Source organism: Cricetulus griseus (assembly GCF_003668045.3).
Source record: "Cricetulus griseus strain 17A/GY chromosome 1 unlocalized genomic scaffold, alternate assembly CriGri-PICRH-1.0 chr1_1, whole genome shotgun sequence".
Classification (NCBI taxonomy): Eukaryota; Metazoa; Chordata; class Mammalia; order Rodentia; family Cricetidae; genus Cricetulus; species Cricetulus griseus.
Genome location: NW_023276807.1, coordinates 65,888,786 through 65,903,449, shown reverse-complemented (window position 1 = coordinate 65,903,449; position 14,664 = coordinate 65,888,786). Strand labels below are relative to the sequence as shown.

General features: G+C 47.1%; 1 protein-coding gene across 1 annotated transcript in view; it reads left to right on the top strand.

Moving 5' to 3' along the window:
* Positions 1-13,998: 13,998 nt before the first annotated feature.
* The window catches only part of Myom2 (myomesin 2), a 78,656-nt gene continuing 77,990 nt past the window's right edge, over positions 13,999-14,664 (top strand). The window contains exon 1 of the mRNA XM_027387747.2: positions 13,999-14,151. The gene's annotated coding sequence lies outside the window, so the exon portion shown is untranslated. The remainder of the gene's footprint in view (positions 14,152-14,664) is intronic.

Genomic DNA, 14,664 nt, shown 5'->3' with positions numbered 1-14,664 from the left:
GATGATTCATATGTGCTTGGAACACCCAGATGCATGGATATTGTCTACATGCTCTGGTATGAAGAAGTTTGGGGTCGGCTTAGGAAGGCAACTAAATCAGGTAAGCTTAGCCAGTCCTGGACAGGGGCCACTGAAGGGACTCTAGCCAGCCTGGGCATGGCAAACATGGCTCTGACAGGTCTTGCCCTTCTCCCCATTCCCTCTGCCTTGCTAAAAACCATTAGATTACATTCCTAAAACTAGCCACCAAAGTATATTCCCTTATTTGACCACTTCCTCCTCCTGAGGCTGACCACCAAGATTCAGCTATCAAGGTATTAAAGTCAAGCAATCAAAAGCCCCCTTGTGACTGCCCCAGTTAAAAGTAAACAAATCAATCCAATAAACATGAAACACCTCATCCTAACACAGGCTTTCCCCTTTTATCTTATAAACCACCATCTGCCTATGAGCCATGTCTTCTCTCTATTCAGACATATCCTTTGTCTCTCCTGGGACAAATATCCCTTCCCCTTTGCCCCTATTTCCTTCCCCTTCTTTCTTGTCCTCTATCTCCTGTCATTGTCTCTTATTCCATGCCCTTAGTCCCTTAGGGGCAAATAAATATCCTTTGTCTTGAGAACTTTGTCTTGGGTATCCTGAGCTGATACTGGCCCCTACAGCCACTCGGAAGGAAAATCCAAATCCTCAAAGGGCTACAAAGCATGCTCTTTGGAGGGGCAGACCCCAAGGGTAGCCTAGCATGAAGGGTGGGCCTCCCTATTCCCTTCTTTGTAGTGGGAAGGCTAGAGTAGGACTGATTTTTCTCTTTCTGGAGAGGGGTGCAGGCCTGGAACCCTATGAGAGCACTCTTGCTCTTAGGAACAGCCAAATTTCCAGTGTGTATGTGAACTTTGAGGACATCCACACACTATCTGTTTGTGTCAGGGTCTGGATTATCAGAGTGTTAAAACACAGAGTTCTGAAATTGATGTCCCATGGTTGCAAGGCCCATGAGCCTTGACTCCAATATATTGTCTGGGCTCCAGTCCTACTTGCTTATATCAGGTGTGGTTGAAAAACAACAAATTACTCTTATCTTTCCTTGTCTTTCTCCTGCTCCTTCTATTCAAGATGACATTTGGGTACTTAGGCGATGGTTCAGAATTTGCCTTGCAAACAGAAGACCTAGTTCCAGATTGCACCTCAAAAAGCCTGGTGTGGAAATATGTGCTTGTGATCCAAGAATGGGAAGGTGGAGACAGGTGCATCTCTGGGGCTGTGCCTAGCCAGCTTAGCTTGGTGAGTTCCAGGCTGGTGAGACACTGTCTCAAAAATCCAAGCTAGGTAGTGCCTGAGGCCCCACAGTCATGGTTTTCCTCTGACTTCATTTGTGGTTGTCCTCTGGCCTCCACATGCTTGAGAATGTAGGTGCATACACAATTAAATATAGGCACATGTGTGCATTGTGTACCTGTGTGTTCATGCACACAAAGACATCTAGTTGGAGGCTCCTCCTGCCCACTGGACACTGCCCACCTCCCCTTCAACTCCTTGTCCTATACATTTGAGTTGAGGTGTTGTCAAATGCAGCGAGAGGATTTATGCCTCTCTCTAAATGGGGTGCCTGTTCTTATGTAAGCTTTACAGTGAGAGCAGAAGCCTAGACCAGCTCATTAATTGTGGCAACGCAATACAGCCTGGAGAAGATGCCAACAACCAGAAGGAAGGAGGAAAGCTGGTGTCTTCATAGCTGAACTGTGATTTTCTCTTCAGTACTGAAGACTACTACTCTACTGTCTGGATATGTCACAGTTTACCTCTTCAACTCCCGAAGAGCATCTTGTTGCTTCTAAGTTTTTAGAATTACGAGTAAAACACATATTGGTACATGAACATATTTTCAATTTACGCTACTTTTAGAACAACTCTTACCATGTTGAAATGATGTATTGTGTACCTAGTAATACTCTCATTTCCAGCATATGGTTCAATGGCTTCTGTCCAAATGTATTTACATCCAAATACATGTCCATGTACTCAGACAAAATAGGAAATGGCTGTACCCAGATGAAGCCACCCCCCGCCCCCGCCCAATGCCTCCAGTCTTGCAGCCCTGATGCTGGTTTTGTGTGCATCAGGAGTTTCTTCTGTAAATCACTTTTAAAACATTCAGGGTGGTTAAAGTATTTAAAGTTTTGTATCCAAGCAAAGAGTGGTGGTGCATTCCTGTAATCCTGGTACTTGGGAGGCTGAGGTGGGAGGATTGCTATGAGTTTGAGACCAGGCTGGGATATATAATAGGTATCTTGTCAACCTGGGGTTATGGGCAGCTGGATGACTGCATCTGTTGCCTGGTCTGAGGTGTGGTCGGCAGAGCTCTTCAGTCCAAATCTCCTCCCATTCATGACTACAATGTTGTGGTTTGAGATCTTGGGATAGTCTCAGGTCACTGTCTGACCTTAGCCTGTCTCTGTCCAGTGAGGTGCCGTATAGCTCTATCCTCCAATCAGAGTAGCCTCATCTTCCTAAGACCAGCTGTGTCTGCTTGCAAAAGTGCATCACAGCTGGGCGGGCATATTGACTATTGACATCCCGTCCTCCAATGAGGGAGAAGGAGGATTATCGGATACACACTTGAGTGGACCAACCATTCCTCCCAGCCAGTTGTATGCAAGTTTGCCTTAATTGCATGTGACCTCAGGCTCTGGAAGAGAGGCTGAAGCATATAGGTTGGAAGACTAGGGACAAGGGAGTTCTATTTAAGCAGCCACAAGGGAGGCCATCATTCATTCTGGGTGCAGACCTTCCATCATGGCTGTTTCAGGATCACCTACACTGTTAATAAGCCTAGTAAGTAAACTCATTGGTTCTCTAGGCTAAACTTTGGCAGAATAGAACTTTGAAAGAAGATTAATCTGCCCCCTCCTGAGAAAATTCATCAGACACTTGCGGACAGTAGAGGCAGGCCTGAGTAGTCCCGTTGCAATGGTGTCTCTGTGGGGTTAGCTGTCTGCACCTGCGTGCTGTATTCAGCAGGGGCTTTTGATGTGGGAACCACCGATGGTGGAAATCTGCTTCCTCTTTTGTACTTTTCCTGCCATCTCCCTGCCCCCACCCACCCCCACCCATATTCCCAGTTCCTTTTCCTTCCAGGGTTTAGCATGACATCACTGATCCCCGGGCACACTCTATACACAAGCCACTTTCTTTGGTAGGTCTTGCCTGTCACAGTTTACCCTCTGTCCTACTGAGAACAGAAAATCAGCAGAGAAGTGCCCATTGTCCTGTGTTGTGGGGAGGACAGTGAAGGCTGCTGGGTGGACAAATGCTCTTTCTCTAGCTGGCCCTCCAATCGGATTTCCTCTGCTCCCTTCTGCTCTGGCCGGATGTTATTGGGGGGCAGATCAAGAGTCTTAGTGGCTTCTGTTGCTCCAGAAGGCCCCTGTGGAGAAAATGAATGTTCTGTCATGACCAGCTAGTGGCTTTCTTCTTCTTCTTCTTCTTCTTCTTCTTCTTCTTCTTCTTCTTCTTCTTCTTCTTCTTCTTCTTCTCCTCCTCCTCCTCCTCCTCCTCCTCCTCCTCCTCCTCCTCCTCCTCCTCCTCCTCCTTCTTCTTTAAGTTTCAGGGAGTGCTTTTCAGAAGGCCAAGGCTGGGGGCTAACCATCTGTAACCGGATCCTCAAGTCTTTTCATGACCTGTCCCTGAGAACTAGGTGTCTCTTGCCGCTCCACCATGCTCTGTCTTTATCTCTCCATCTCTGGTGATCCTTGGCTTTGTCTTTAAACTCTCTCTCTAGGCTCCTTCTCTGTTATTGATAATTCCTTCTGTACAATTCAAATGGTTTTATGTTCTGTGGATGGATGGGCGATGTAAAAGCATCAAGGCAAGTCATGATTTACATTGGGTGGTTGAGTTTGGGGGAGGAAGAGAGACCTAAGAGTGTGGGATGCAGACCAGAGAGAGGTCCAGTGGAATGTGTCTGCGTGGAGCCCCACCCAGCCTGGACCACCAACAGCTGGGGCCATCTGCTTTATTCAGATGCATAAGCTTGGGAGATTTCGGGAGTGCTGATGGTTCTGAGCTCCCACATGCCAGAGGCTCCAGAGGTTGCAAGCCTAAAATGCTAACAGTTCTAATTTCTCAGCACTAGGCTACAATCCCAGGCTTTCCAAGCTAGGGACTATCAGCTTGCCATGCACAGGCCTGAGCAAGCTTTCTATGACGGTGTGTAGTTCTCTAGCTTTGGGTGCCAGGACCCTTGGCTCTTAACTACTTGCTTGTTTTCCAGCCCCAGACTTCAGGTGTTAGCTGCTTGGCCTTGGAAGCTCCCTTTAGCTCTTCTAGCCACAGGCTGTGGCTCTCCCACTCGGTCCTTTGTACACTCACATTCTGCTGTCTGAGTTCTCTGAAATCTCTTCAGTCTTTGTCCTTGGTACTCTCTGGAAGGTCTCCGGTTTCCTCCCAAGGGGGACCAGTGAGCTTAGGGCTTGCAGCCTCAGGACTGTCCCCCTAGCTGCCTTTTAGCTGTTATTCCTGGGTGCCTGGGCCTGGCAACCCAGAGCTTCATCTGTCCTTAGTGTCACCAGCTCAGTCTACTCTACCTGTGATAGAGACAATAGGTAACAATGGATCACTCAGAAGAGGCCTTTACTGCCACTTGTTGCAACACGGGAGTAGGAATATGCAGGAGAGGCTTAGGTTAACCCACCAAGACTGAGAAATAGGCTGCTTATATATGGACAAAAGGGTTACAGCAAAATTCTGCCTAAGCTGCAATTGCACCAGCCACAGACTTGCATGTTGTGTATGGCTTTCATTTATATCTCTCTTAAGGAGAGATGGTTCAGCATTTAAGAGCACTGGCTACTCTTCCAAAGGTCCTGAGTTCAATTCCCAGCAACCACACAGTGGCTCACAACCACCTATAACAAGATCTGATGTCCTCTTCTGGCCAGCATAAATAAATATAAGAAAATAAAATAAAAGAACCAGTCACAAGCCTGACACTTCACCAATAACAGGCACCTCAGTTCTCTGCTGAGCTGCTCCCTCTTGAGGCAAAGGGTGAGCGAGGTCATCTGAAGTTCATTGAGGCATGCCTGGCCTGGCCTGGAATTTTCCGAGGTGCCTGGTGTGGTAGTGGCTGAGGTAAGAGCCTCAGCGTGAGCAGCTGCTGTGGCTACCGTTGTTCCTGCAGCATAAGTTTCCTCAGAGTGATTGTGTTCGCTGAGAAAGTGAATCCCAGACCCTGGGATGGATGAGGTGTGATGAGGTCAAGGGCCAGAGGTTGAGCCACGGACTCCTCCTAGAAGCTCTGTTTCTATTTCCCTAAGGTCCTGCAGGTGGGGAGGACTTGCTTGCTGATCTCGAATAGCCACCAAGAAGGGGCCAGGAAACTGCACTGTGCACAGTCTCAGCTCTCAAGAACCCCGTATCATAAGCCCCACAATCTCACAGTCATTAGCTAGAGATCTCAGGCTAAGGCTTGGGTGGTGCAACTCCAAGTCCAACACCACCCCCTGCAGGTTACTACAGAATACTGCAACTGTTAGGTCAAACAAGAAAATGTTCAGAATATTGAGATAGAGACAAGTAAAAGTGTATTAAATAACAACAAAGTTACAAAGAATAAATGACAATAAATGCCACATTTTCCATTTTCTACTGTGTTTGTGTGTGTGTGTGTGTGTGTGTGTGTGTGTGTGTGTGTGTGTGTGTGCATGTGTGTGCATGTGTTGTATTCATGTGTGTAAAATGTGGGGTGTGTGTGCCACACAGTGTGCATGTGAAGTTGATGGGTTAGCCTTAGGCTTTGTCGCCTACCTTCCTCCTTGTTGGAGACAGAGCCCCTTTTTGCTGTTGTTGGCTGCAAGCTTCCAGGGACTCTCCTGTTTTTGCTCCTTCACAGGAACACTCAGACTGTAGGCCTGTGCTACCCTGACCAGCTTAGGTAAGTTTTGGAAATTTGAACTCAGGCCCTCAGACTTATGTGACAAGTAGTGTATCCAGTGAGCCAGCTCCCCGACATTTTATATTACTTAAGTAGTGTATACACAGTAAATGCCTGATAATTAAAGACATGAAAGGCATTTTCTTTTCAGTGCAGTGCCTGCCTCGGAGATAACATGTTTCTTCCCATAATACAGTCCACGATGCCCCCAGTGTGTGCCTGCTTCTGTGTAAGCTCCATGTTCTGTATTTTTGGACTGAGAGTCAGTGTAGCAAGGGGCCTATTGGTCCTGTAACCAACAGGGCTTTACACATTTTGGAAAATCCCCAATGCCATCCGGAAATAATTCACCAGAGACCAGAGTTTGTGTCTAGCACTAGCCATGTAAAAATTGGAAGATTATGGGAAAGTCAGTGCTTAGGAGTTGCAGACGCGTTCAGCCATTCCTGTTCATGCCAGATTGCCTTTGTCTCAGTTTTACTCTCCTGCACCAGGACCCATCCCCACCACACCACGGATCTCCAGGTCCTAATAACTTTGTCCCACATAGTATGACGGAGTTAGGGCAGGCTTGGAAACTTTGGATATAGTGTTACTTTTGTGCTATGGGACTCCAGGGAGCCTGCTGAGTGCTGGAGGCCACTCTAGATGGGGACCTCTGTGGTGCTTCCCGTTCACACTCTTTCTTTGTCACAGTTGCTTCCAGCCCTGGCTGCTGAGTTTTCAAATATAAGAATAATATTATATCTAAAGGTATCATTTGACATCAATTATTTATACTAAGCTAACCTTTTCAATGTGAGGTCATTTTTAAAACTGAAAATTATCATAATCAAGAAGAGTCACTCATGTGGGGGACCTGGGAGAAAGGGAGGGAGAGGGAACTGGGATATGTAAAATAAGATTCCTTCCAATTTAAAAAGAAAGAGGAGTCACTCATCTACTTAATAACTGTTTATTAATGGATAATTTTAATAATGGTATTAAAATTAAAGTCTGATACTTGACACTTCCAGTTAGATCACAGGAAACAAATCAAACCTCAGCAGGCAGAGAAGCAAGCAGGCATCATTGCAGCCAAACACTCTTCAATGAAATTTAATACACTCATCAATAAATTTTTACGTTACATGCTTAGCATGCTAAGTGGTTTCTGTCTGCCATATTTACAACACAGCATGCCAAGAAATTGTCTGCCATCCTTCTTTCTTGAATATAGCCTTAAATTGAGAATACTCAGGAGTTCACATCTTAGCAGCATGCCCAGTGATGTGCCCATCTCTGAAGCGAGTATGTGTAGGCTCCCTGAGTAGCATCCAGGCACTTTGAGGAAGGCATTGCTTTGGAAATGGCCTCCTGTCCTTCCCTGCAGCAGTGGCAGTTAGGAATCTTTCGCCCCTCTGTTTCATGCTGGTTTGTTTTGACCATTGCATTGGTTACAGAACCATGCCACTGTGTTGTCTGTTAGACACAATTACTGTGACTAGCCAGACTCGGTCAAGAATTTTTCCACACTGCAAAAGATTATGGGTAATAATATAAAAGTTCCTGTATTTTTATTTTTGTTTTTCTTTTGCACAATGTTGTTGCGCTCCGTAAGGGGACTAGCTCTCAGGGAAGAAGAGATTTCTGGCGGCTTAGTCCTCCCTCTTGTGGACGCTTGTGAGAATGCAGCTTGGGCTATTAAGGGTAAAAAGAGGGAGGGGAAAGGCTCTCTGAGAGGGTGCAAGGATCAGAACTCTCATTTATGGTTTTACAAATAGTCTTTGCAGTGATTGCCAAAGTCAATGAGTGTGTTAGTTACTTGTTGGTGAGTCTGACAAAACAACTATGGGAGGAAGAACTTGTTTGGGCCACAATTTGAGAGGATACAAAGTCCATAGTGGAGGGGAGGCTTAGGTGGCAGAGCAGGAGGCATCGGGTCAGGCAGTGAGGAATCAGCGAGATGAGTGCTGGTAACCGGATCACTTTCTCCCTTTTATACAGTCTGGAACCCCAGTCCATGGAATAGCACCCCTATTTCTAGTGGGTCATATCAGTTAACCTTTCCTGAAAATACCCACACAGACCTACCCAGAGGCATGCCTCTAGCTGGTTCTAGAGCCAATCAAGTTGACAAGCATTGTGTACCATCACCATGGGTGTCGGGTTAAACATGAACTCTTTTTTTTTTAATTTAATTTTTAATTTTTTTTGGAATTAATTTTTTTAGTTCAAATTAGGAACAAGCCTGCTTCACATGTCAATCCCTTCTCCCTCCCCTCCCCCAACCTTCCCCCCCAACCCCCACTTGCCCCTCACCCCATCCACCCTCCACTCCCCAGGCTGGGTAGGGCCCTCGACGGGGCTCCTTAAAGTCCACCACATCATCCTGGGCCAGGCCTAGGCCCTCCCCCACGTGTCCAGGCCAAGAGTGCATCCCTTCACGTGGGATGGGCTCTCAAAGTCCCTTCTTATACCAGGGAAAACATACTAATCCACTACCAGGGGCCCCCTAGCGTGCAGAGGCCTCCTCATTGACATCCATGTTCAGGGGTCTGGATCAGTCCTGTGCTGGCCTCCCAGACAGCAGTCTGGGGTCCATGTGCTCCCCCTTAAACATGCACTCTTAGATGCTTCTGCTATGTAGGCAAGCTGGCTGTGGTCAGGGTGACAGATGTCTGGACCTCTGGGCATGTAGTGGTTATCAACAGTCCCTCTTTCTGGTCTCAGTGTGACTCTGTAGTGGATGATCAGCTATATGACCCCCTGGTTGCCACAGTTTCATGGGTCTGTGGAAGGGAAATAGTTCTGAGAGTGCTCCTATCTAACCACTTCACAGTCACCATTTCCTTTGGTTGGGAAGCCAAACCTGTGTCTCACCCAAGGTCACAGATCTGTCGGGTGAGTGTCTGGCCAGGATGATGCCTGGGATGTCAGCCCCATCCCTAACACCTACACCTTTCCTTGGTGACCTTGTAGTCTGCCTGTTCTACTCACCCTTAGCCTGTGGGCTCCAGGGATAGCCACAGTAGCTGTAAGTAAATCAGTGGAAATCCATGAAGGAAGCTGTGGGGTCCCCGGGGAGGACTGCACTACAGTTGGTTTACGCTAAGGGATAGGACTAGGACTGTCTCGGCCCACACCTGAGAATGGGCCTATTGCTGAGGAAGAACCCCACAGGTGTTGGCTTCATTCAGATCTTGAGCTAAGGGGGGTGGTCATGTCAATCTTCGGAGTGGCTTGAACCCTGAGAAGGACTTGCTCTTCGTCCTGCCTTTCCTATGGGCTGGGCAGCCATGGTTCTTAGTTGTGCCCAGAGAAGGTGACACAGTTGAGGTTGCTGAAGACCTGAACTTAAGGTTTATGTGGGTGAGCAGCATGTTCCTAGGATGCCAAGGGAAGCAGGCAAGGGATTCCGGCTTTGTGGCATGGAGTTTAACCCCAGCCTCAAGGCAGGGATGAGTACAGTTGTTTATTTAGTTTTCCTTAGAGATTGGGTCTCATGGGGCTTGGGCTAGTCTTGAACTTGCTATGTAACTAAAGATGGCCTTGAGCTCTTGATCTCCCCTCCTTCACCCACAAAGGCTGAGATTATAGGGCTGCCCCACCACACCAGACTCCAGTGGCTGTTTATAAATGTGGCTATTTAAAGTACTTGGGACTTCCCACCCCTGTTGTTGACGGTGTGTTGCCCAAGCTACATGGATCCCTGAAAGTTGCTCAGCACACTGGGCTCACATGTGTGCTCTCCCCACACTCACTTTGGCCTCCTGAGCTGGAGTTCTGTCCCAGTTCTATGTTGGATGAAGTGGTAGCCCAGACTTTCATCATAGTCTGACTTTGTCTTCCTCTCATTCCTCCCAGGCTAGGAATCCAAAGTGGTGAATTTTAGTTCAGAGCCTTCTACTGGCTTTTTATAGACCTCTCTGGACCATGGTTTCCACTCTTTTTTTTTTTTTTTTCTCCAAGACACGGTTTCTCTGTGTAGCTTTGGAGCCTGTCCTAGAACTCATTCTGTAGTCCAAGCTGGCCTGGAACTCACAGAGATCTACCTGCCTCTGCCTCCTGAGTACTGGGATTAATGGTATGCGTCACCTAGCTTTACTGGCTTTTTACAGCTTCCTCAGGACCATGTTTTCTACTCTTTCAGGTGAGGTGAAGGTAAGGGTGCTGTTCTCAGGAATCTCTGCAGTATGACAGTTGTGGTTCAGCCTGGGTTGGTCCTTACCCCATCAGCTCTCTTTTTAGGCCAGTGGTCACACTGTTTGCTCCGTGCCTTGCCAGGACAGGCAGGGCCAGCAGAATGGACTCTTGTGCCACTTTTATTTTATTGCAGCCACTGTTCTTGTAAACACGTGGCATGGCACATTGCTGCTAATCTTTGAGCCTCTGAGTGTTTTCAGAATGGAATCCTCGTTGGCATGGCTTATCTGAGACTTCACTACTGTTTCCTGGAGCCTGCCTGCTGTGGGCCAGGCAGCTGGCCACACAGCCCTGTGCAGCAAGCTTAGGCTCAGAGCACGGTCATGCAGAACTGAGCCCAGAGCCTCTTGGGGCTTAAACTAGGAGTATCTAATCCGATTCCCACTGTGCCAATGAGGAAGTCAAGGCCCAGGGCAGCTGAAGGGATTCTCAATAGGCATTCAGCTCCAAGAATAGATTAACAAACAAACAATCCACCTGAGCCGGTGCCCTTGATTCCGGCGGCTTACAGCTCTGGCTCTCCATCAAAACCTAGCTGCCTGCCACCTGAGCATGGCTCATTGAAGCCACGGTAGGAGTAAACTCCCTGGGGGCTGGATATGGCTCAGTCCATAATGCACTTGCCACACAAGCCTCAGGACCTCAGTTTGGATCCTAGCACCTACATACACTCCGGATGCTGTGGCATACTTCTCAACCCCAGTGCTGGGGTGCAGAAACAGGCAGCTCCCTGGAGCATATTGGTTAGCCAGTGTAGCAGAGTCAGTGAACTCCTGGTTCATCGAGAGGCCCTGCCTCAAAAAACACAAGGTGAAAGTGATTGAAGAAGATGCCGAAAACTTCTGTTTTCTCAGTACGTGCAAACTTACATGTACACACACATGTACACACTAACATGGGCATGTTCATACACCCTAACCTGTAAGAAGTAAATGCAAACACCAAGTCAGATGTTTCTAAAGGTTGATGCCTGTTCATAGAACCCACAGGGTAAAATTCAACCTTCACATTTGATTGAAGATATACCTACTAACTCTATATAGTGTGCTTGATGTTGACGGATCTGTTAGAGCGAAGAAGTAAGTCTATGTCAACATCTGCAGGCAGTCCTGGCCACCTCGTGTAGACAGGTTGTCAGAGAGTATGCTATCCTACTGGTAAATTCCAGCTGGGTGGGTTACGCTCACAGGTTAAAATGCTGCAGGGATGTTTCACTGCAACCCCAAGTGCTAGCTAGATGCATGGGTGTGAGGGTGTCCAGACGACTATACACACGCTAAGCCACTTGTGTTCCTCTCAGTCACGCACTAGGCCTCATGTCCTCTGTGGCTTCCTGTCTGCTAAGAACACTTTCACCCCTGGCCTGCTGAAGACAGACCTTTGCAGACTGAGGGAAAGCCTCCTGCTGCTGCTCTGAGTCCTGGGCTTCCTGCCGCCGTGGCCTGGGCACGTAGCTTGGATTGAATGCAATGGAGCTAGTGCCAGAGTGTTGCACACGTGATACCTGAAAAGGTACCCTGCAGAGATCTGTTGATGGGTTTCCTAGGATATGTTTTGATCTACAGAATATGGAAAACCTTTGGGCTCCATTACAGAGACACCAAGTATGCAGGCCGGGCAAGTGACCTCATGCCACAGAAACCACGCTTGTCTTAACATGAAGGTCGACCTACTAAGAGAAGCTGTGTGTGGTCCCTCATCCTTCCTGTGTGAGAACTTGGGCCTTATTATCTCAGTTCCACTTCAGGTGGAGTGCATTTCTGGGTCTGTTGACGGTGGCAGGTATAGTTAGGAAAGCCCTCACCCAAGATCTGAAGTGTAGCATGTCACACTGTCATTGGTCTCAGGAGAGACACCAGATAACTTCACTGGGAGTACAAAGTAAGGTCAATTATTGCGTGATCCAGGAGACAATCTGTAATCTGTAAGGTCAAGATATCTTTATTGAGATAAATACCAGCCAAACTCAAGTCAGAGCAGCAAGGCCAGGGAGAAGGGAAAGGAGAAGAAGAAAAGAGCTTCCATGTGCTCGAGGTTCCTTAGCGCCCATCCTGCGTTATCCTGACATCACCTTGACCACGCCTTGACAGGCATGGTCAGGCACACCTGTAGCCAGCCCTTAGGAGACATGGTTACGGTGTCTCCCTACAGTCAATATTATAGAAAAGGATCAATTAAGGAAGTTGAGCATTTGCCTTAATAGTTCCCAATAATAGGGGGATAAAATAAGAGTAGGAAAAATACTTTGTGTGCGTGTGTCTTAGGGTTTCTATTGTTGTGAAGAGACAATTTGACCATGTCAACTCTTATAAAGAGAAATATTTCATTGCTGGCTGGCTTACAGTTTAGAGGGTCAGCCCATTATCATCATGGCAGGGAGCATGACCATGTGCTGGCAGACATGGTGCTGGCTACATCTTCATCAGAAGGCAACAGGAAATGGACTGTCACACTGGGTGGTAGCTTGAACACATATCAGATCTCAAACCTAGCTCCACAATGACAAGCTTCCGCCAACAAGACCACACACACCTAATCCAACAAACCACACCTCCTAATAATGCCATTCCCTGAGATTATGGGAGCCAATTACATTCAAACTATCACAATGTTTAACAAGTCAGTTGACAAGAGACCCTCATTATTAAATGTTTTCTATGAACTGTGTTTGACTAAGAGCTAGGGAAAAACAGAGACCCCAGAATGGGGTCACATCTCACCAATAGCCACAAGGAAATATGTGACATCCCACTGGATTTAAAGGCATGGATTCCCTTTCTCTGGACAAGTCCACATGAACAGTGGGGAAATAGAAAAACACAAACTATAAAAAATTTATGGATTTGGAATCTGGAAGTCAAGGCAGGGTATACTGTGTAACTAGTATGTGGTCACTGATGCCTTCAGCCCCAATGCCACCTCTAAGAGGGTTGATTTTTCTATGGATGGTTTCTGTGTTATGGTGGATGGCAGTAGCATACATGTGCAAGCTGTTACCACAGCTCCCAGCTACTCCAGTGGTCATGGGTAGAGGTGAGTCCACAGGTATCACACTATTCCAGAGAAAGCCCTGGGTGCAGTGGGGGTGGGGCTGGTTGGAGCAGCTGCTGCTCACGGCCCTGGAGAAGGTTCACCAGACCCCATCTTCTTTTTCTCATTTCTGAGAGGAGAAAATAGAGGCTGAAGGGTATTCCCACACTCACATAGGGAAGATGGCAGATCCCTTGCTCATCTCTTCGGGCAATTACCTGGAGCAGTATTGCCTTTCCAGCATGCTTAGCTGTCTCCCCCCTGAGCTGTCCTGACTTCCAGGGCCTTTTTCTTCCTTCTTTCCTTCCTTCCTTCCTTCCTTCCTTCCTTCCTTCCTTCCTTCCCTCTCTCCCCCCTCCCTCTCTCTTTCCTTCTCTCTTGTCTGGCCTGTGAGTTCAAGGCCAGACAAGACTGGCCTTGAACTCACAGAGATCCTCCTGCCTCTGCCTCCTGAGTGTTGGGATTAAAGGTGTGGGTCACTCTGCATTGAACCAGGGACTTTTCTGATCATGAACAGTTTGAGGGTCTGGCCAGTTGGATGGATATTTTCCATAGCACATTAGACCACCTTCTATTTATTTCTATTTTCTAAGACATGATACATGAAAATGAATAACTAAAGAGTGATTTTATTTCTTTCAGGTTCTTCTCAAGTTTCTGAGTTGAACAACAGTTTTGACTATGTGGTTTCTTAACCAAATCCTCCAGATTTATTTTGGTCCACATACTAAAGACCCCAGAGTTTTGTAAGATCGAAATCTTTGTGTTCCCACTTCGGCTTTTGGTCTCTCTTCTTATTTACGGAGACATTCCATATAGACCTTTTACTAAGTTGCAGTAAAAGGTAAATCCAGATGGGGATTTGAACATAAAATTACTGAAGTTGGATTTTTGTTTGTTTGTTTGTTTTTATGGTACATGACAGGAACCCATCTATAAGCTTCAGCAATGAGGGGATTGCTGGTGTCACCCTTGGGAATCTGGTGAAGAACCAACACCCCAAGGTAAGTCCAGTAAGTCCTGCTGTCTATGCTTTGTCTCTTGCCATTTGGCTATTCAAGGTTCAGTCTGTGGCAGGTCCACTCCATATAGATGCCAATGGCAGAGTCTCAGGGAGGAATAAAAGGCCAAGTTTATCTAAATGCATCCTAATACAGTGCAGAAGGGGCATTTATCCCCAGGGGAAGACTTGGCTGCCTCACATCAGGATTCTCCTCTATCCTCAGATGCAGTGTTTTAGGAAACAGACTTCCTGTACCACAGAGCACTGTGCACTGTGCACAGTGCAAATTAAGTAACTAAATAAACAAGTGGGGGGAGTTCTGTTGAGGCTAGCCTCCTGAGACAGTACTGAGGGGGTTGGCAATGGGAACCCAGGTAATTGAGATTTCGCTGAGGAGGAATGCAACATTATAATGTACTTTCTGCAGCCACATTACATGCAAGAGAGGTGCAGTGCACCATGTCTGGATATACAGGGGAGGGCAGAACTGGTCCCTCATAAGTGAAGACAGCAT